Source organism: Ursus americanus, chromosome 34, assembly GCF_024610735.1.
Source record: "Ursus americanus isolate L20-20 chromosome 34, mUrsAme1.1.p, whole genome shotgun sequence".
Classification (NCBI taxonomy): Eukaryota; Metazoa; Chordata; class Mammalia; order Carnivora; family Ursidae; genus Ursus; species Ursus americanus.
In genome coordinates, this window is record NC_142160.1 from 20152722 (window position 1) to 20175846 (window position 23125).

Sequence of the window (23125 nt, forward strand, 5' to 3'; positions counted from 1 at the left end):
GAAGCATAAGGGAAAGTGATAGAAGGAGAAAGAAGAAACAATCAAGGAAGGGCAATACTGTAAAGTATTAGGATGTTATTAATATGATTAATTTAGTCTAGAGGGAATGACAGTAAATATCACCAATGAGCCCAACTGGTCTTTACTGACTGCCAGAGACATCCCTGAGTTCTGTTCTTGGTCTCCATCCATATGATTACCAGTGTCTGGAAATTTCATTTGAACAACTACAATCACTGGGAAAGGAATATGTCTTTAGAGAATCAACAGTAATTTTTCTATCTGATTAAAAAGCAATGTTGACAGGCTCTTTGGAAATCTTAGTCATATTCAAAAGTAGGAAAGCATTAGCTATTAAAAGTGGATGACGGGAAGAGAAGAGCTAAAGCTTCGGAGATAGATATCTCTTGGGTTTAATTCTCACTTCTACCACTTATTAGCCGGATAACCTTGGGCAAGTTTTATGCAATTCCCTTACTTCAGTATGTCAGATGGGCATAATAATATATGACAGAATCCTTTTAGGAATGTTAAATCAGTTATTGAAACAAAAGTAGGCAATATATAGAAAATTATAGGTTCCTCAATAGGTATTTGATTTTTCATTTTTCTTTACTATTCCAGCCTCCACTGAAAAAAGAAAGATACATTTTTTGTCTCCTTTTTGTTCACAACAAATACTTCATTGTTCTGAAATTGAAGCATTAAATAGAAGATAATCAACTGCCCTTATTATCATAAGATTAGAAGGAAAAACAGGTATTTATGAGAATTGCAAATCAGAATACAAATTTTCATTAGGCAACCATTTATGTTTGCTACTCTGCTGTTTACAGTAAAAAATTAAAATTAAAAGATATAGTTCCTCACTTCTGGGACTTTATAATGTTAGTTTACAAATTATATACCGGTATGTATACACTGACCCATACTAAATTTTCAGAATTGAAGATGTTGCCTTTTTGATATTTTCATTCAACTCCCTATAGGCAAAAGGAGCAATGACTTCAGTGCAGAAAGCATAAAACATTGTATGTAAGCAAACTACATATGTATTTTATTTACATGCACTAATGTCCTACCATGTTTCATAAAGCATTGTGGTAGCTTACTGGGCTACACAGAATCTGATATCATTGCAAAAATATTTAATACTAACAGGACCAGAAGAAATGTAGCTAACACATGAAGAAAAGAGTAGGGACATGTGAACAGGAGGAAGTATAATTACTCCCTTCAGGAAGAAGTGTAGGATCACTATTTTGTCTTTGAGATTCTCTGTGTATATAACGACATGGTAAACATAATTGGTTACAAAAGCCACATAATTTGCAGGTGCCAGACTGCACATTAACAGTCTGACACCAAGGGACAGCACAGAAAAATGATTCAAAGATAAAGATTTTTAAAATCTTTGCAGCTTGAAACCTACCAGAGCAGGTATAATGAGCCCGACACACACTTCAACAACTGCACATATTGTTAATCACATATTCAAATGGTGTCTCAAAGTCATTGGGAGTAGTTTGGTGTCCCTGACCCTGACATGTAAAACTGATCTGTGATATGTAAAACTCAAGAGGTATTGGTATCCATGTTTCAACCTCTGAAGGGGAAAACCAAGTCATCTCATAGTGATAATGAAGAATGAATTAAAGGCAGAAAGATACACAAGCCAAATAAAGTGCTAGGGAGATGTCTGAACAGACAAGATGTCTGAACAAAACAGATTGAATTCTGGGGACCTGGGGCCTTGGTTTGCACACACCCCATGGAAACACCCCAGCCTAAATACTGGCACGAGTGGAAGGTTACCGCCAAGCCCACCATAGTGGGATCCTTTTAAATGTCCCTTTCATGTTGGCTCCACTCAAGACTTTAAAGAAATCTTTCCATCAGGCAGAATCACAGACTGCCCAATGGTTAGCCAAAAACGCACACTAATGAGTAGATGGTGCTTATGAATTAACGGGTCCCACCATGTCCTTCCCTAGCCCTGTCCCATGGGAAAGAGAACACACTCTGTATCAATGACTTGGGTGTGATAGGGCCCCTTTCCCACTTGTCTCAATGGTGAATTATATATTTTTCCCCATCATTGCTCTATATCACGTGTGGCAAACGTGATGGTGAATGGTTCTGTTACTGATTTCTTCATTCCATTGTGGTTAGAGAAGATGCGCTGTGTAATTTCAAATTCTCAAACGTGTATTGATACTTGTATTGGGGCCTAACATATGGTGTATCCTGGAGAATGTTCCATATGTGCTTGGGAAGAATGTGTATTCTGCTGTCTTTGAGCACAGTGATCTATCCGGGTGTATTAGGTTTAGTTGGTTTATTGCGGTTTCCAAGCCCCTAAACCTCTGTTGATCATCTGTCTAGATGTTTTATCCATTATTGAAAGCAGGGTATTGAAGTTTCCAACTATCACTATAGAACGACCTGTTAGTCCCTTCAATCCTGTCAATGTTTGTTTCATATAGTTTAGGGTTGTTTGGTACATATATGTTTATAGTTGTAATATCTTCCTGATGAATTAAACTGGTCATCAATATATAATGCCTTCCTATGCCTCTTGCAACAGTTTTTGATTAAAAGTTTATTTTGCGTGATATTAGTGTAACTACCCCAGATCTTTTTTGGTATTTGCATGGAATATCTTATTCTATGCTTTTGCTTTCAACATAATGTGTGTCCTTTGATCTCAAGGGAGGTTTTGTAGACAGGATATGCTATCCTTGGTTACCAGGAGATTCCCAATATCTCTCCAATACATTCCTTTCTTGCTTAATCGAGCACAACTATATTTTTATTACTTTTAACCAAGGAATTGTAATATGTGCATGTCTATATACCGATTCTCCCAAAATGCATCTGAAGGTCAAAAAAAGAGATGCAGACTCTTAGTCTGGAGGACATGATATTTCCTAATACATTGTTTTCGTATTATCTCTGAGAAAAAGAAAGAAAAAGAAAAATTATGCAGGGCAATATGCATCAGTAAATTGAAACAAGAAATGAGGACGAGAGCAGGTTACTAGAAGAGCAAGGCATAGGAAGATAAAATTGCAGGCCAAGAGACAAGAGAAGAAATAGACATGGAGGAACATGGAGGAACAAGAGCAATGAAAGAAATGGAAACATTTGAGTGGATTTAAAGCAGGGAGTATTTGGTTTCCAATCCTCATAACAGAGTGTTCCCATCCTCTGAAGGTTTCAAGCCTGTTTCTAGAGTCTGGATATTTAGTCCGTCTTAGAACAAATGGTGGCTTGCATTATTTTTAGAGAAAGGACCCGGGCAGCTACAGAGGCTAAGTGCCTTTTCCTTCCCGAATGAATGGGTAGGTATTCTTGTTCTGCCTCCCGCTTGAGTCAGTCTTAGAGAAAAAAAAAAAAAAAAAAAAAAAATGCCAAGTATCATTTAGTTCAGCATACGCTGCTTTGGCAATACAGACACAAATTTGGCTAAATGATTTGGCTCTTCCAAATTAAAGTAAATTAATGTAATGAATGAATCTTTCAACCTAATGAAATGTTCTTCAAAATCTATTAATGAAGGCACTTCAGTGGAGAATTGAAACAAAACATTCAGATAAAGAGTTGAAATAAAAGTACACTCAGTGCATTCCATTTGCTCTTGTAAAATTCTCTTTTTAATTTGAGTGGATGGTAAATAGAGGTTACCTGACTTGGGGCTAAGGAAATCTAAGCCTTCCCTGCCACACTGTATTCTCTTGGGTCGTTTAATAAAGACACGACTTGGGTTGCCGAAAAAAATTGTGGGAAAATCAATCCTTCAGATACAAAAGGCTACTCTCAAAAACATGTGAATTGTTGTAGTTACTTTGCTCTTCTGGCCTCTAAAGTCTCAATCTTAACCTCGGCCCCACATGGAGACTGACTTTTTTAACCACTTTCCCCATTACCCATTACATGCCTGTTGAAAAAGAGAAACCCAGCTTTTTTCCTGTGCTTTCAAGCAGCCATCTTATCCAAAAATCTATTTGGGTTGTTAGAGCTTAACCTTGCCTGGTAAAGGGCCTATGGGAAGTTTCCTAGTATTTGAAAGATCGGTGCTAGTGTATGTGTCTGCAAAGAAAAACAAAAAGTAAAGAAGAAAAGATGTGGTTATCAAACACCCCAAGAGTTAGGCTGTCTGTGCCAACTGCGTAAAAACAGCTTCTGGAAAAGTCCATCTGTGAGAGTTTTAGCCTTCTTACTACATTTTATTTTGGAAGTAACAAATAAATCATTGTCAATGAATTCTTTCTGGATTTTCTAGTTTCCTAAAGACTCCTGTATTTGTGTTCTATTAACTTACAGGAAAAAAAAATATCTTAAGTGTTGCCTGTCTACCCCCTATTGTTTATAATGACTACTCAAGTCCTCTCCATTGTTTATGTTTGTGGAATAAGTTGTGGGGTTGCATGCTGGAGAGCCTACGAGATGTTTAAATTGTGGCACAGTTAAACTAGGATGGAGAGATCTGGAAAGATCTGAAAAGACAGCTGTTGGAGGGTGGCCAGGGGTGGGAGAAAAGAGATGGGCGGAGAGAGGAAGAGGAACTTTCTGGAGGGAGAAAATTCAACACATAATTCAGTTTTGTTGTGTCATGTAGGATGCAAGCTTTTCCTTCTCCATTTCATTCACAGTCTCTTCATCAGACTTCTTTATTCATTCGTTCTACTGAAGTAAGATTCACCATTTTGTTTGAATACCGAGAACGGACTCATGGAAGCAAAGTTACATTTGGCTTATCTTTGAAGAATGTCACTAATAAGAAATGCAAATATTGGCCACACCAGCTAAGCACATGCTACTATCATGACCTTTTTGTCCCTCTTCATATATCTGAGTAAGTCTTCTTCCTTCTTTAAGGTTGATTTCAAGTCACATCTCAAATATACTATATTTGTTGATATATTCAGCCCCCAACAAACTGTCCCTTGTCTGGCTTCAGTTCTCATTACCTATAAAAACTCATTTTCAAATATAGAGACCGTCCCATATAATAAATTAGCTATTTAACCAGCATATCTTATATCCTCAACACTATTATAAGCTTCTTTGGAGCTGGAATCATACCTTTTGTGATTCTTCTCAGTACTTACAGTTATTATGACAATAAGGGTATTCATTCATCTAAACATTATTTATTGTTACCCAAAGTATCTCAACTCAATAAACATTGTTTGAATGAGCGAATGCGTGAATGAGGGAGTGGGCAGTAGGCCACAGCAGGTGCCACCTAACGTGCCAAAACAAAAGACACAAAATGAAAACACAAACACAATGAACAAGTCAAAAGAGGAGAAGGACTTTCAGCAAAATGGCGCTCTCTTTGTGGGTCGTTTCATGAAATCAAGACACTCCTGAAGATGCTCAGCTCTCAGTAGCTGAACAAGAATGTTCAACAACTGAAATTCTCTCAGTTCTCTGGGATTTTACTTAAGAGAGATTCATAAAGATTTTATAGATAAGAGATTTATAAATTTCTAAATACTTAAGTCTTCATTTCTGCATATGTTTTCTCCATTATCGGGTTCCAAAAGTTTTAAATAAAATTCATGATAATTAAAAATCAGACATTATCTTTCTTACTTTCAAGTTTTTTTTATAGTAAACACCTCGTCCCCTCTCTGTAGTACTTTCTGATTTCTGTTGGTGCAGTTCTCAAGTAAATTTTGTTCTGGATGGTGGGATATATAGGATGTAAATGAATTATTTGCATATGTCTTAAGAATTCTTCAAAAACAGCATGGCCAGGAAAATACATTGAGTAATATTTAAATAACGAAAGCAACTGCCTCAGAATTATTATTTCTTTTTGGTTAGGATACTCTTTGCTCTGGTTTGTTAAAATTTTCCCTTTAGAGTGATTTTAATTTTGTGTTTGATGGGGTCCTAGAATTTATGCCAATATCCACCCTGCACCAGGGTTTCTATTAATTACTCACCCTGCCATTTCTGTTTCATACAGGGAATGTAGGTAAGTGACCATCTGGACATCTCAACTCTGAGAATGACGGGCCTATGTTTCAGAGGTGTTGATATTTTCTGTACCTGAATCCCTTAGACAAATGTCTATCTTCCTCTTCACTCCCCCAGCCCTTTGAATGGACCGAGCAGCTCCTCACAGCCTTTATGCAGAGTACCAGCTCCTGAGTCTAGGTTTCCAGCCTCAAGATGATGTTAGAATTCTAGCTCCAGCCCCTACCCGCATAAGGTCTATGAGAAGAAGCAGGATGTGCACACATCACCTGCTCTTCCCCCTCTGTCCTTAATTCGTCTGTTAGTTCCTGAAATCTGGAGTTAGCCCTTTCTCTCTTCCGATCTCAGCTATGTGCTTGTAACTTTTTTATATGAACCCAGAATTTACATGTACTTCTAGTAGAAGAATTACATTGAACGGACTCACTCTGCTATCCTACTGGCATATCTGAGATCCAAATTGCTGGCTATTTAATGGGCACCATTACCTGGATATTTCAGGCACTTAAAGCTCACCACGTTCCAAAAAGCCTTCTTTATTGTCAGTAATTTTGTTGGGAATCTGGGTGACATGAAAAGGAATTAAAGTTAAGGAGGGGCCCCGGGAATGAGTGGCTGGGGCAGGCTGAAGCAAGGAAGAAAAAAAAGCAGAACCGCATTGTTATGACTGAGTTCACTCCCAGGATTCCATGCAGAGCTCTCTGTACAGCAGCACTGGGGTGGAACTTTTGCCAGAGTTCTGAGTGCAGCTGACACCATCTCACGCCACCTCTCCAGCTTGGGCCAACATCATCTCTGGTCCACTGAATACAATGGAAACCTTGAAGGAACGACGATGCATTCAGAAGTGTGTGAGGAGGGAGACTGTGAGCAAGACCTTTTAAACTGTGGTGGAACTGCCCACTGTGAACGTGGTTTGAACTATGTTATTTAATTGGATCGATCAGATTAATAACTTTACCTTGAAAGAAATGTTGCTAAGTATAACAGAAAAATGAAGCTGGCATAAGGAGATGAAGAGACTGGGAGTTTGTTGCTTTCTCACCAATCATCTTTTCCTCTGACCATGACTTTCCCTTTGAGTTCCCTGTCCTGGGTGAAGGCAACTCCAGCTCACTAGAACCTCTGGAATTAACTTGACTTCATCCTCTCCTTCTATCCCTCTCCCATATGCAATCGGACATTAGACGTTAGACATTCACTGATAAAATAGGTCTTGAATATGACCATTTCTCCTCACTCCCACTGCTACTGGTATTGTTACTGCCTTAATTAGGGCTTTATCTTTAAGTATGCTGGACTGTCATATTAAACTTGCTGTTTTCAGTCATTTCTCTTATTCCATATAATCCCCAAGACTGCCAACCAGAATTTATATATATGGAACGTGATGAGTTTCAGGAGCCTGAAATATCCAGGTGACAAAATCCAGTAAATAGCAAATAATTTGGATGAAAAGCAGAGTTAGTTTTTCTTTTGGTAAAAGCTATCAGAGACAAGATAGATAGATGATAGATAGATAGATAGAGAGATGATAGATAGATAGCTTTTGGTAGCTTTTCCTAAGAAAATAATCCAAACTCATTAACAGACCACACAAATCTTTTCACCGTCTCTCTGATTAACTTTTCTTTATCCTTCAATGTGTGTCAAATAGTACTTATAAATAGCCTTCCTTTCTCCTTCTTCATGCTGTAAGTGCGTCTTCTAGGCAACATTACATTATAATCATTTATTTTTTTGTGTCTGCCTCCTCCATTAGACATGGAGCAACTTGAAGAACAGGGAGTGGGTATGAGTTACCTTGGCACTTTATCTGGTAAGCAGTACTTTGTCTAAAAAAAGAATATATGCTAAATATTTTCAAGTATTTTGAGATTATGAAACACGACCAAAGTGGTTATGGATTTTGAAGTAAATAGTTTATCATTAGCCCATTCATTCAGGGTCAACTTACACACGTTATCTTTATTTCACCAGTATGCTAGGAAGATGACTTTTTCTTTTCAAGGTAATCTCCAACCTAAATCACACAGGAAAGGGAAAAGGAAGTTGAATAGCTTTCCTTTATTTCTGTAATGGAGAATTTTTGAGCAGCTTGCTTACATAGATAGCAATGATTTTTCATAAGTAGACATGTCTTTTCTACCTCTTGAGGGCACCTGAAATAAACTTTGCTTCCTTTTTAGACTTAAGAGGTGTCCATAAGATTTTAATGCCTAGAACAGTGCCTAGAACACGGTGTGATCTCAATAAATGTTTATCAAATACATGAAGCTAATATTTTCTTCCTAGAAATAAACCTGACCTTTATGTAAACTATGAAGCATGTGTTACACTTTCCATTTGCCTGCAAAGTCATCGGATGCCCAGTAATTTAATTTAATTAATTGGTCTGCAAAGTGCTTTGGGAAACCCAGAATATAAGAGGCTGTATATAAAATCAAATACTATTCCATGTATTCCAAAGCACTTTACAGATTAATGACTTAAACACTGTAGGTCGGTGACCACATTGGCAGAGCACAAAACTACTGCCTGATCTGTTTTGGTTCACTCAAAGCAGCGAAATTGTTCTCTAGAAAAACAGAATATTACAGGGCACTGAGGTCTCCCTCCTCCCCCATTCAATAAATGCCACAGAATCTGATGTTTACATAACCAATCCCTGGCCAATGTCTTGGCTTAGATTATTGATGACCTAATAGCTTCACAGCTGGGAAGCTTCTCTAATACTAATTATCAGTAATGTATTTTTGGCTGTCCAAAGCAGAGTATGAAAAAATAATTGGGACTCACAGGAGGGGATATGAAGTAAAAAATTAACAGGGCACTTACATGTCATAATTAGTGAAAATTTTTATCTTTTGTAAATCAATGCTAATGGATTTGGAGGTTCTAGTCACATTCAACAGTATAGGCAGTTTTGTGATCAATTTATATCTGTGTCTGTCTCATTAGATTATGAATTCTCAGAGTAAATAACCGTGTCATTTTCATCCTGCACCCCATAGACTAACCAATGTCTGGCACAGAGGAAGTGCTTAGCAGTGGTAGCTGCTGTTACTTTTCATTCATAACAAGTTTTATTCCAGTTCTCTGAGCCTGAGGCAAAGCTTACCTGGAGGGTACAAACACAGGGCTTTGATAACACCAGTTTCTCATAGACATCTTTTTTTATTGTCTTTTTTCTGAAAATTTTAGCCGTATGATTTTCTGTCTTGGTATGTTTAGAACTTTTTGATTGAATGCTAGTCATTTTATTTGGCTTTGTTTTTCTTGGTGGGACACTTGTTTTGCTTTGGAATATTTCATCCTACTTTGGATGGAAGTTCTTCAAGTTAAAAATTAAAAATTGATATCAAATATGACAGATATCACAAAAATCTATAAAAATGCATCATATGTCTCTAATACTTTTCTCCTACTCTTTTTGTTATATGCTCTCATTGTTTCCTCGTATGACAATGTGTGTATTTTATGTACATGCTAAGACATGAACTACATATTTTAAATACATAGATTTCTTTTAGCATAGTTGATTAAAACTTGCTTTTAGTTATTAATAGATTAGAAAAATATATTTCAGTTTCCCAATTTATTATTGATATAACAAATTTTATTAATTGTTAAATTTAAGAAAACCTCTATAGATTACTTACTCATAAATGCTACTATTACAAATGCATCATTGACTTCACTACTGCTACACGTTGTGCATTATAAGAATTTTGATAAATACTCTTTCACACAATTTCCATTATATATAAGCACATCACACTCCATTATCCATCGAATATATTTCTGACATGAGAAAATGTCTGTTTTGACTAAGCATTGATGAAAACTCAAACTTTTACTTATATTTTACATGTCTGATGATTGAAGTAATTTTTTCTCAGAACAGATTCTGGCTTTATACTTTTCAATTCCTTTTTTCTTCTCCAAACTAACATGCTTGCAGAGCTGTGAAGTATAGGACATGGCCATAACGTAAAATTGCCTTTGTCGTTGTGCCTCTGCGTTCTATTGCTAGTTAAGTTAGTAGAGTAGGTAGTAGGAGTATTTCTGGAAGTCATTCCTGTAATGGGACAGTAAATAGTCAATTATACATAGTAGTATTTATTTATTTATTTATTTATTTATTTTTAAAGATTTTATTTATTTATTCAACAGAGATAAAGACAGCCAGCGAGAGAGGGAACACAAGCAGGTGGAGTGGGAGAGGAAGAAGCAGGCTCATAGCGGAGGAACCTGATGTGGGGCTCGATCCCAGAATGCCAGGATCACGCCCTGAGCTGAAGGCAGACGCTTAACCACTGTGCCACCCAGGCGCCCCTACATAGTAGTGTTTAAATCATGAAGTAGCCTCAATGCAAATTTCCCCTTAGCTAGATCCCCCAAAATCCCATGGCTATTCTAACATAATAGAATACAATGGGAACACGAGGAAATATAATGGAGGAAAGTCTTACCTGATTGAAGTTAAAATATCTCACCTTTAATAATTTTGCAAAAACATTTGATGACATGAACTATTGTTGAGGATTTTTCCTGGGACCTAAGAAGTACCCATAGAGGTGTAGAGTACTGAGGCTTAAGCTTCATTAATGTCTAAGTAAATCTGCTTCACATATGCAGTGGTTGAGAGGAGTTAAGGGGGAAGGGTTATGGAAGGAATGATGAGTTATTAGAAATGAGCAGAGGGTAATGTTTTCACAGGAAAATAAGAAGAACTAGCTGAATGGAGGGACTTAGATAACTAAGGAAGAAAGATTAAAGGGAACAAAAAATTGCCGAAACAAAAAGTCCACTGAGAAAGGTATCATAATCAGGTAACATCTTGTGGTTACTTCCTGCATGACTGGCTCTATTTAAATTCATGCTTTGAATTAACCTTTGTGACATATATGTGAAGCTGGTGATTATTATGAGCATTATTTTATAAAAAAGGAAGCCAAGGCCTTGATAGGTTCAGTAACTTGTTTAACACTCCAGGGGTAGTAAAGGATAGCCATGAACTTGAACTTGGGTTTGTTTGGCTTCATTGTCTCTGCTTGTAGCCACCTTGATAGAATGGAAACAAATGAGGGGCTAATTGCCAAAGATATTGAAGATATTAATTATATTTTGGAATGACCACCAATGTATGAAACTTATTTATTTTTCATATTTAATTATTACCATAAGTTAGCATACAAAGATCTACTACTGTCATCCTTGTTTTGCTAAATCCCAAATAAGACTTCTTTCATCAAGAGTATGATTCTGCTATAGCAGTAAGAATTAACAAACAAACATTTAATCATTGGCAAATGCTGAAGGCTTTTAATAATACCCAGTTACAAGGCATGAGAAATGTGATGAGAAAAAATTAGCTAATGTTTTCAGAGCTTTTTAAATATCAAAAAGAGTCTCTAAGGTTTTAGCATTATGTACAATATTGGTTAATTATCAGTGGCTTGGAAAGACCAATTTTAAATTTTCTGATCTTACAATATTGAAATACACAACCATAATGTCTTCCACATTGACTATGAAATTTCCACATTTTCCACATTGACCATGTGAATGATGAAGGGAATCCAGGCATGTATTTCATTTTCAATTGGACAGATACCAAAACAAAGCAAAATGAAAAACACAAGTTTGTTTGGACTTTTTATTTCTTCTAAGACAAATGCATAAGTTCTTTTTACTTCCTGATTAGGAGAAAAGGGGTGGAAGGGGGCAGCACTAAGAATAAGACTAGCAGCTAGACTGAGTCCCCACGTCAGACGAACTACCCTTACACCTCCTGTCAATGTTGTTAACAGACACTGTTATTTTACTAATCCTTATGATCCAATGATTCTTTTTTTTTTTTTTTCATGTTTCAGGGCACATCAGGTGAGAGAGTGGATTTGTTAAGCTGGGTGAGTTTATCCTTCTTTTATGTGTTCATTCAATGTTATGTTCATTTACTTACTGTACACATACGGCAATAGAAACTGCCAAAGCAATCACTGTTCTCCTGCAAAACAACAAGGCACAGAAGCAGATGTCTTATTTCTGAGATTTTTCCCCCCAGGATTATTATGATTAAAGATCCTTCCCCCTGCCCCCTTTGAAGAGGACCAGAGGCTGCTTGCTAGAGGTCTTATTTAATGACTTGGGGAAAGGCTCAAATATCTCCCCATTACGCCAATCCACCCCAGGGGCAAACAACCCATGACCATTATGGATTTATTTTATTTTTCTATCCTCTCAATGGTATTGTTCAGCCTGTTAGAATTTTTTAAATGTACTGTCAAATTTCAAAATTACATGGATGAGAAGAAAACAGGCAGTAAGCTCTTTGACATTGGTCTTAGTAATATATTTTTGGATCTGTCTCCTCAGGCAAGGACAACAAAAGCAAAAATAAACAACTGGAGCTACATAAACTAAAAAAAAACCTGCGCAGCAAAGGAAACCATGAACAAAATGAAAGGGCAACCTAATGAATGGGAGACGATATTCACAAATGATATATTCAAGAACTCATGCAACTCTCAATATAAAAGAAAAAAGTCACAAACAATCCAATTAAAAAAATGGGCGGAGAACCTGAATAGACATTTTTCCAAAGAAGACATCCAGGTGGCCAACGGGCACATGAAAAGCTTAACAGCGCTATCAGGAAAATGCAAATCTGCAATGAGGTATCACCTCACACCTGTCGGAATGGCTATTAACAAAACAAAAGAAAACAAAAATAAGAAGTAAGTGTTGGCAAGGATGTGTTGTAAAGGGAACCCTTGTACACTGTTGGTGGGAATGCAGAATGGTGCAGCCACTATGGAAAACAGTATAGAGGTTGCCAAAAAAATTAAAAGTAGAACTACCATATTCCACTTCTAGATATCCATCCAAAGGAAAAGAGAACACTAATTCAAGAAGTTATACATACCCTATGTCATTGCAGCATTATTTACAACAGCCAAGATACGGAAAGAACGTAAATGTCCATGATAAATTGGTGGATAGGGAGAATGTTGTATACACACACACACACACACACACACACGTGCGCACACACACCAGAATATTGCTCAACCATAAAAAAAGAATGAAATCTGGCCATTTGCAACAACATGGGTGGACTTAGAACGTATTATGCTAAGTGAGATAATTCAGACAGAGAAAAACAAGTACTGTATGGTCACTATTGTTTTTATTTTAGCAGTTTTCATAGGCATGTGGTGATATCTTAATATGGTTTTAATTTGCATTTCCTTAATGGCTAATGATATTAACATCTTTTCATGTGCCTATTTGCCATTTGTATATTCTCTTCTATGAAATGTCTATTCATGCCTTTTGCCCATTTTCTAATTTGATTTTTTTTTTCAAATTGAGTCTTGAGAGTTCTTTATATATTATAGATCCAAGCTGTTTGTCTGATATCAGATGGCCTGTGGATGTCGAGTTGTCTCAGTACCATTTGTTGAAAAGTCTATTCTTTCTTCATTGAATTGCTTTTGCACTGTTGTCAAAAATAAGGTGGGTATACTCATGTAGGTCTATTTCTGGGTTGTCTCTTCTGTTCCATTGATCTCACCCTCCACCAAGGCTGCTAAATTTTGAAATCATGTAGATTAATTTTTCCCATTTTATTCTTTTTTTTTTTTTTAAGATTTTATTTATTTATTTGACAGAGATAGAGACAGCCAGCGAGAGAGGGAACACAAGCAGGGGGAGTGGGAGAGGAAGAAGCAGCCTTCCAGCAGAGAAGCCCGATGCGGGGCTCGATCCCAGGAGTCTGGGATCACGCCCGGAGCTGAAGGCAGACGCTTAATGACTGAGCCACCCAGGCACCCCCTCCCATATTCTTTCACAAAATTATTTTAGCTATTCTCAGGCCTCTTGCTTTCCATATAAGCTTTAGAGTAAGCTTCCCTATGGCTGGAAAATCCTTGAGAGTTTTAATAGTCGTTGTGTTAAGCCTATTAACGTGGGAACAGTTGACATCTTTGCTATGTCTTGTCTTCTAGTCTGTGTACAGGGTATGTCTTTCCATTTGTTTGGGACTTCCTTGATTCTCTTCATCAGCATTTTGTGATTTTTAGCATAAAGATCCTGTAAATAATTAAGTAGGCTTATATCTAAATGTTTAATTTTATTTAAATCCATTGTAAATGGCATTGCATTTTTTTATTTAGTCTTCCACATGTTTATTGTTAGTATGTGAATATACAATTGATTTTTGTGTTGATCTTGTACCCTACAACATTGACTAACTTATTATTTCTGGGAGCGTTTTGTAGATTCCTAGGAAATTTCTCATTTAGATAATCATGCCATCTGCAGGTAGGGACAGTTTTATTTTTCCTTATTCAATATCTATACCTTTTGTCTTTTAAATAAAATTCTAATTTTTTTTAACTTTTAAATTTATGTATTTGTTTATTTTTGCTTTATTCTTCTGGCAGGAACCCTCAGTAATATATTGAACCAGTAAGAGTAGTGAGAGCAGACATCATTACTGTATTCCTGATCATACAGAGAAAATATCCAATCTTTCACAATTAGTATAATGCTAGATACAGGCTGTTTGTGGATCATCTTTATGAGTTTGAGTAGTTTTTTCATTTCTAGCTTGCATAGTTTTTTTTTCCTTTCTTTTTAAAATCATGAATGGGATTGGATTTTGTCAAATTCTTTTCTGCATAAATGAATATGATCACATGAATTTTTTTTCTTTGGCCTATTGATATGGTGGATTACAGTGTTTGATTTTCAAATATTTAACCAACTTCGCATAACTGGGTAAATCCCACTTGGACATGGTATGTTATTCTTCTATATATTTCTGGATTTAATTTATTAATATTTGATTGGGGATTTTTACAGCTAAATTCATGAGAAATATTGGCCTTTAGTTTTTTTCTTTCTATACTATCTTTGTCTGGTTTGGTATCGAGATTATATTGACCTCATAAAATGAATTAGGAAGCAGTCCCTCTACTTATATTTCTTATAAAAAATTGTGTAAAAGTGGTGTCAATTCTTAAAAATCTTTGGTAAAATTGAAATCACATAAGCCTGAATATCTCTTTTGGGAGTATTTAAATGAAAAGTTCAGTGTTTTTAATGGTTATATAAAAATTCAGATTATCTATTTCATCTTGGCTGAGTTTTAAGAGTTTGCAGTTTAGAAGCATGGGTTCATTTCTATTATGTCTTGAATTTATAGTGTAGACTTGTTCATTAGAACTTGTTTCTTATTATCCTGCAGGATATGTCATGATATTCCTCGTTACATTTCTGATATTTATAATTTGCGTTTTCTTTTTATCTTTGTTAGTCTTACTAGATTTTTATTAGACTTTTTTTTTCAAAGAAACACCTTTTTGTTTCACTGATTTTTCCCTATTATTTTCATATTTTCAGTTGCATTGATTTCTACTTTTATCTCTATTATTTCCTTCCTGCTGCTTACTTTGAGTTCATTTTTCTCCTCTTTTTCTAGTATCTTAATATATAAAATTAAAATATTACTTTGAAATATTTTCTTTTTTCTAAGTTAGTGTTATAAATTTCCCTTCAGCATTTCTTTAGCCGCATTCCATAAATTTTGATCTGTTACATTTTCATTTTATTTTCGCTGACGCATTCTTGAAAATTTCCTTGAGACTTCCTTTCTGACCCATGAATTACTTGGGAGTGTAGTTGTCATGTCTTTGAAGATTTCCCTGTTGTCTTTCTGTTATTAATTTCTAGTTTGATTCCATTTGAGTCAGAGAACATATTGTGTATGATTTCAATTCTTTTAAATTTGCTACTATATGTTTTATGACCCAGTATATGGTCTACGAGTGAATGTTTCATGAACACGTGAAAGAAATATGGATTCTGCTCTCGTTGAGTACAGCGTGTTTTATAAACGTCACTTAAATCCTGTGGATTTATGCTGATGTTCAGGTCTATTTCCTTGCTGATTTGTTATCTACTAGTTCTATCAATTGCTATGTTGAAGTCTCAAATAATAATTATAGATATTTGCTATTTCCCCTTTGAGCTCTTTCAGTGTTCACTTCACGTGTTTTAAAGGTCTGTTATTCGGTGCACACACATGTAGCACCACTATATCATCACTTGGTCCTGTTATTCTTGTGTAATGTCCCTCTTTGTCCCCAGTAATTTCCTTTGCTCCAAAGTCTACTTTATCCGTGATTAATATAGTTGCTCTTGGGGCGCTTGGGTAGTGCAGTCGTTAAGCGTCTAACCTTTGGCTCAGGGCGTGATCCTGGCGTGACGGGATCGAGTCCCACATCAGGCTCCTCCGCTGGGAGCCTGCTTCTTCCTCTCCCACTCCCCCTGCTTGTGTTCCCTCTCTCGCTGGCTGTCTCTCTGTCACATAAATAAATAAAATCTTTAAAAAAATAAATAAATAAAAAATAAATAAATAAATAAAATAAAAAATATAGTTACTCCTGTCTTTTTTGACTAATGGTCATGTGACATATCTTTTTCATCCTTTTACTTCTAAACTACCTATAGCATGGTTGAAGTAAGTTCATTATAGATAATATATAGTTGGATCATGCTCGATCTTTTTTAAGTTCATTCGACCAATCAGTTATTTAGATCTCTTACATTTAATATAATATTGCTATATTGAAGATTAGGTCTGCCGGTTTTTTGTTCTTGTTTTTTTACCTTTGTTTCTCATTACTCTTTCTCTTTCCTTGCCTTTGTGTGGGTTACTTGGACATTCCATTTTAGTTTATTTAGAATCCTTTGAGTATATTGTTTTGCATAATTTTCTTAGTGGTTTCTCTTCATATTAATTCATATATAATTATCAGTATTCATATATAATTATCACAGCCTACTGGAATCAGTGTATATTATCTCAAGTGAAGTTTCAGAATTCTACTTTCATTAAGGTTTCTTAAACTTCCCTACTTTTAAAGTATAATAGCTAATATTTCCTCTGTGTACATTGAGAACCACATCAGATGATGTCATAATTTTTGCTTAAAAAACTCATGAGGTGAATGATAGTCTATTATATTTATCCCTATTTTTACCCATTCCACTATTCCCCTTTTCTTTCTGAAGTTCCCAGTCTTCTGTCATTGTTTCCTTTCTGTTTTCAGAACTTCAATCCCAGCAGGTGCTATCTGGATTTCCCAGTGTCATTGGGTATGAGTTTCAGAAAAACCAAGCCTAGATCATTTAGTGCTAGTGGGTTGAGCATGGGATGCTGGGCCTGTTATAGCAGATAACACCTCTCTGACTCTGCTTCTATTATGACCTATCTCCCTCCTCCCTCTCTCTCTCTCTTTCTCCCTTTCTCTCTTTTTCTCTCTCTCTCTCTATCATTCACTCACTCACTCACTCCAGCTGGGAATGGTTCTCTGCTTTTAAGGACTCATGCAATTAAGTTTGTTTCATGTGACAATTCAGGATAATCTATCTCAAGGTCTACAACTTTAGTCATATCTGTGAAGTCTTTTTTGTTTACATATAAGGTAACATATTCATAGGTTCTGGAGATTAGGATGAGGACATCTTTAAGGGCCATTACTCTGCCTACCAGACCCTTAGTAAGTGGCCCTGAGAAAATTACTGAATTTCTCTAGGCTAATATCCCTACCTATACAATGGAATGCAAGATATCAAGTTGATATAATGAAAATAAATGCATATATATGAAAACAACTAGTTCAGAAAATACCAGAGTTCATTCTCTTGAACAGTTACTTTTTTAAACACAGAACTGAGGAGTTTCAGGGTCCAAGTGCTTTGAGATAATTTGAATTAATTTGAATTATCTGAATTATCTGAGTGACAATTAGCTAAGTACAGGTGTAAAGCATCCGATTTCCACCCTGGTATTCTTTACTTTTTCATCCTATTAAATCCAGCCCTTGTCTAGGTCCAGCCAGTAGATTCAGAGCTTGTTTTACTGTTAACACAAGTTCATTTTAAATTCTCTCTACATCTAGTGTTAGCTCAGAGCAGGTATCTTTAGATGTCCATTCTTTTCTCTTATTCCCAACAGCATGGACTTAAATTCTTGGGCAGATTTTTTTACCCACCATAATTTTCTGCTTCTATTCCTAGCAAGCCAAGACTCCTACTGATGAATCTAGACATCCCATAGAACCCATTGGGAGTGTACCATATGTTTGTTAAAGCAGATACAATGAGATTGTATTATTGTCATTCTTTGTAGTGGAAAGAGAAGAAAACAATTTTATTTTTTAGCTGTCAACTAAGTGGGCAAATGGGCTCTTCCCTCTGCTGTTCTCCTTGTACGAAATTAAGGGTCGAATAGTCTCTCTGGAAGGGATCAAAGTAGTTCAAATAAATCAAATTTCTGACTACATGATTAGGAAACTACGGCTGAGAGGGCTAATTTATGTGTCAACTTGGCTGGGCCAACATGCCCAGAAATTTGGTAAAATGCTATTCTGGATATTTTTGTGAGGGTACTTTTAGATGAGATTAACATTCAAATTGGTGGAATTTGAGTAGATTATATTCCATCATAGGGGTGGTCCTCATTCAATCAGTTGAAGTCCTTACTAGGCCAAAGACTTACCTTCTCCTACCAAGAAAGAATTCTGCAAGCAAACTGCCTTTGGACCCAAACTGCAACTCTTTCCAGGGTCTCTAGACTGTCTGCTTTGTAGATTTTGGATTTACCAAGGCTCCACAGTTGTGTGAACCAAATCATTAAAATAGATCTCGCTATATATGTGTGTGTGTGTGTGTGTGTGTGTATATATATATACTGTTTCTATGGAGAACCTGGACTAATATAGTGGCCCAGGTAGATATCATGATGGGCCCAAGTTCACCCAAGTAGAAAGTAGTACCACAAGAACTGGAACTTGAGTCTCATGACTCATTCAACCATGGTCTTTCATCAACAGAAATCCATAACTGGGGTCAGCAAACTAGAGTGCGCTGACCAACTCTTCCCTGATTCCAGGTAGTGTAAATAAAGCTTTACTTGAACACAGCTCATTCGTTAATACATTGCACATAGTTGTTTCTTTACCACAACAGCAGAGTTGGGTAGTTGTGACACAGTGCATGGCCCATGAAACTTAAAATATTTACTATCTGACCCTTTACAGGAAAGATCTGCTGACCCTTGCTCTAAGATGCCATTTAATTTCTGACTACACTGAGGAGAATAATTCATCCACATTGGGTCAGATGATTAACCTCACGTCCTCTTTAAGCGATAGAACTCTTCGACGCTGGCACTTTTGGCCAATTTGGGGAGACTAGCTGAGGAGGCAGAAATATTTCTTGCCAGGTGTCTCCAAACCACAATGCCCCCTGATTGTAGACCCTACCTGTTGTAACCACCCACCATTTATTCCTCACTGGCTCTGGTTTCACATACTTGATAATCAATCTCTTTCTGGGTTCTATCTTGGATGACATGCTCCATGACTAAAATATCTTACTTCACATAATTTGTCCTTGGTATTGTCTATTGCACATGATTTGTCCTTGATATTATCTATCCTGAGGTCTTCATCTGTGTCCAGCCGGTCACACCCTATGTTCTGATACTACTACTAATACCACATTTTATAGGATACATTTGTCTCAGCACTCTGAAATACCCCTTCAGAAACAGTTTGAGACCTGTCACTGGGTTTCAGCCCAGGCGTAAAAGTCAAATTAGTGTCTCTAGTTGAACCAATGTACTCAGTCAAGACATTTTGTTTCAACATTTTTTTTTTTTTAAGATTTTATTTATTTATTCGACAGAGAGAGAGACAGCCAGCGAGAGAGGGAACACAAGCAGGGGAAGTGGGAGAGGAAGAAGCAGGCTCATAGTGGAGGAGCCTGATGTGGGGCTCGATCCCGGATCGCCAGGATCACGCCCTGAGCCGAAGGCAGACGCTTAACCGCTGTGCCACCCAGGCGCCCCTGTTTCAACATTTATTATGCAAGTAACTTTGATCTCTGCTTGTATGACAAAGTATTTTTTATTGCCTAAATTACCTGGAAAATTATTTAGAGTCTTCATTTCAGTGGAATATGGAGACTGCCTGTGTTATGACTGTTTCATTATAGTACTTCTAAAATGTGGAATTAGGCTTTGAGCATTGGCCAAGAGTGGACAGAAGAGGAACTAAAGAATTAAGAGTGAGAAAGACTTCTGATGGAATGGAGACTTCATGAAGATTTGATTTTGAACCAATAATTTGTTTTCTTTTACTTCCTAAAGAGATCTACGACTTTTCAGATCTGGTATTTCATTCTACTGAGAGAATGACGTAGGTTTTTATACTTGGAAAAAGTGGGGCAGGCTGAATGTGCTCAGATCACACTAATGCTTTACAGGAATACCTGAAATTAGAACACAGGCTTCCCGATTTTCCTGTCCTATGCTCTTTTTTGGTGGGTGCTGCTGTCTCCTGGGCTTAGCGATAATCATTTTTGACCTTTACTTCTCTAGGCTATTGTTAAGTGATTTTGAGTTTTGTTAGCTTTTTTATGAGTTTGTACTAAATTGTGTCCATAAAGTAGGCTGAATTCCTCTGGGAGAGATGATAGCTATATACTGTGTTATTACTTAAAAAATGTTGTGTGCGTTACCTTGTTTTTTCTTTTCTTTTGTCCAGCTGTATCCCGAACTTAAATATATTCTCCAAAATGAAAGACGTGCATCTGGTGGAAAACACTAATTAAGGGACGCAAATTCCTGGTGATTGCTTCTGTCAATGCTTAATAGTACATACTGAGCTTCATTAGTAAATAGGCGACTCAGATCTTTCCCTTGGACCAGATCACATAATCGGCCTTTGTGTTGATTTCGCATTCCATTCTTTAGAGACAGAACACATTAGAATAATTGGCTGCTACAGGAAAAGCACAAAGAACTTTCTTATATTTTTGCGATGCATCCCTTAATAGGGGTTGGAAATGAGATCGGAGGTATGAATGTGAAACTCGGGAGGGCAATGGGAAAAGAATATTGTTTCTTTAAAAATATGCTTTCCTTGTTGGCCCAGAAAAAGGAAATGGAAGAAATATGAAGCCAAGGAGAATATAAAAGAAATAATTTGATTTTCGTGTTAACAATGTGAGTGTGGAATTAGTAAGAATCAGGAACAATCCTTTTCCACCAAGGACTCAGGAGCAAATGAAACCATAAATACTCCCTGCTCTTAGAAAACCCTTCGAAGCAGTAATCACAGAAGGGTAAAGGCAATGCGTCAGGGCAGAGGTGTTCGGAGCAAAGGGATGGAAGGAGAACAAAAGGAGAGTGGATATTTTTAGAGCTGTCATTTTGAAATTTACCTGCTTCTGCTTCAGTGCTGCTTTGCCACCGTATTGGTCCAGTAGAAATCCTCAAAGCTGGGGTAGCCATATTTTAAAATAATAGGATTAGAGCAAGTGACTTTAATCAAGGCCTCCTTAGTTCAAGAGCACGGAGGAGAATATGGCAAAAGAGTGAGACCACAAGAAATTGTTCACTAAGTAAATTTTCGCCAAACCTTACTAAGTGGGAGAAATCGACCACCGGATTATGTCCCTTGAAGAAAAGTAAAAATACTGAAAGCAAAGTACAAAGAACGTGAGGCCTGTTTAGGAAGCAACCTGTATCACTTGGTCACTTGTTGATGATGATGCGTTGGCTGGGACTTATGAGTCCTAATGCTTTACGATGAACGCATTTCCCTGGGTTCTAAATTCTAGGTGGGCCTGAACGGAGTGTATCTGCTTCAGCATTGTACTCTTAGTGTCCAGCATTTACTGGCATATAATGGCAGATTTTAAAATAAATATTTGTTAAAAAAATAATAACATTTGTTGATTGCCCAAATAAGTGGATGTATGTGATTCATATTCTATTTGCTGGTCCTGTGCCCCACGGTGGATTTCAGCATCAGACCGTGAAAATATTTGCAGTGTGGGTTGGCATTGTTTCCCCATCTTATGGATAAAGATTCTACATCGTAGGACTTTATATTGACATTCCAAAGGCCTCACAGGAATTACTTAGCAAAAAATTATACTAGATTCTGTATAACTGATCATTCGTAAGCTGTCTAGTACGTTGGCAGTTTGGCCAGCCCTTGGTGGTTGTAACAATGTCCCCAGGATCATGCAGCATAATCAGAATGGCTTAGAATTTTGGAGCCCAAATATTCCTCAATATTTATTGCTTTGATTTAACGTGGACTATTGAAAAAAATAGCTTCGGGCACACTGTGGCATTTTATGATTTAGCATGAAATCTGAGAAATACAGAGGCTAGCTGAAGCCTGCAACAGTAAAGTTTCTTCATTGTCTTTAAACAAAGAGTCTACATTGGTAATGCTTTTTTTTTTTTTTTGAATTATATTCAGGTTAATTTCCTGTTCTCTCTAAGGAAGTAATCGGGTGGTTCGTATGAGAGATGGTGTGGCTTCCAAAGGTGAAAAGTATTATTTTGTTATAATTTGTGGCTACCTAAGGATGGGAGAGGCTCGGGACATTACAGTCAGTATATTATGTGTAGTGGGTTATATTGTGGTTTATGTATAAACTTTTATAGTTTTGTTTTTTATGCAAGTTCATACGCTCTTTTTGAGTTTTGGTAGATAAGTGTTTTGTACCTTTGGAATACTTGGAGTTCTATACCGTGGTTTTATAGTCTCTTCTTAGGATAGAGACAGCCCAGCATAGTTCTTGTCACCATAAGGCACTGCTGGGTTGGAAGTCTTTGCTTGTGTACTAATACGTGATACAACATCTGCTGAGGACAAGGAGAGGAATAGTTAAACTGCAATGGGTGGTAGAAGATTGAATGATTTACTCTTAACATATTTATGATGAAATTATACAACAAACAATCATTGTAGACAATTTGAAAAATTCCTGCATGTATTGAGATCAAGAAAATTTGAGGGACAAATATCTGAGTGTAAATTTGTCCATGAATATTAGGGCTTTCACAGTTTCCAGGACTTCAAGTAGACTGTGCTTCTTAAGAATCTATTTATTGGGGCACCTGGGTGGCTCAGTCAGTTAAGCGTCTGCTTTTGGCTTGGGTCATGGGCCCAGGGTCCTGGGATCGAACCCCACATCAGGCTTCCTGCTTAGTGGGCTTCCTGCTTAGTGGGGAGGCTGCTTCTCCTTC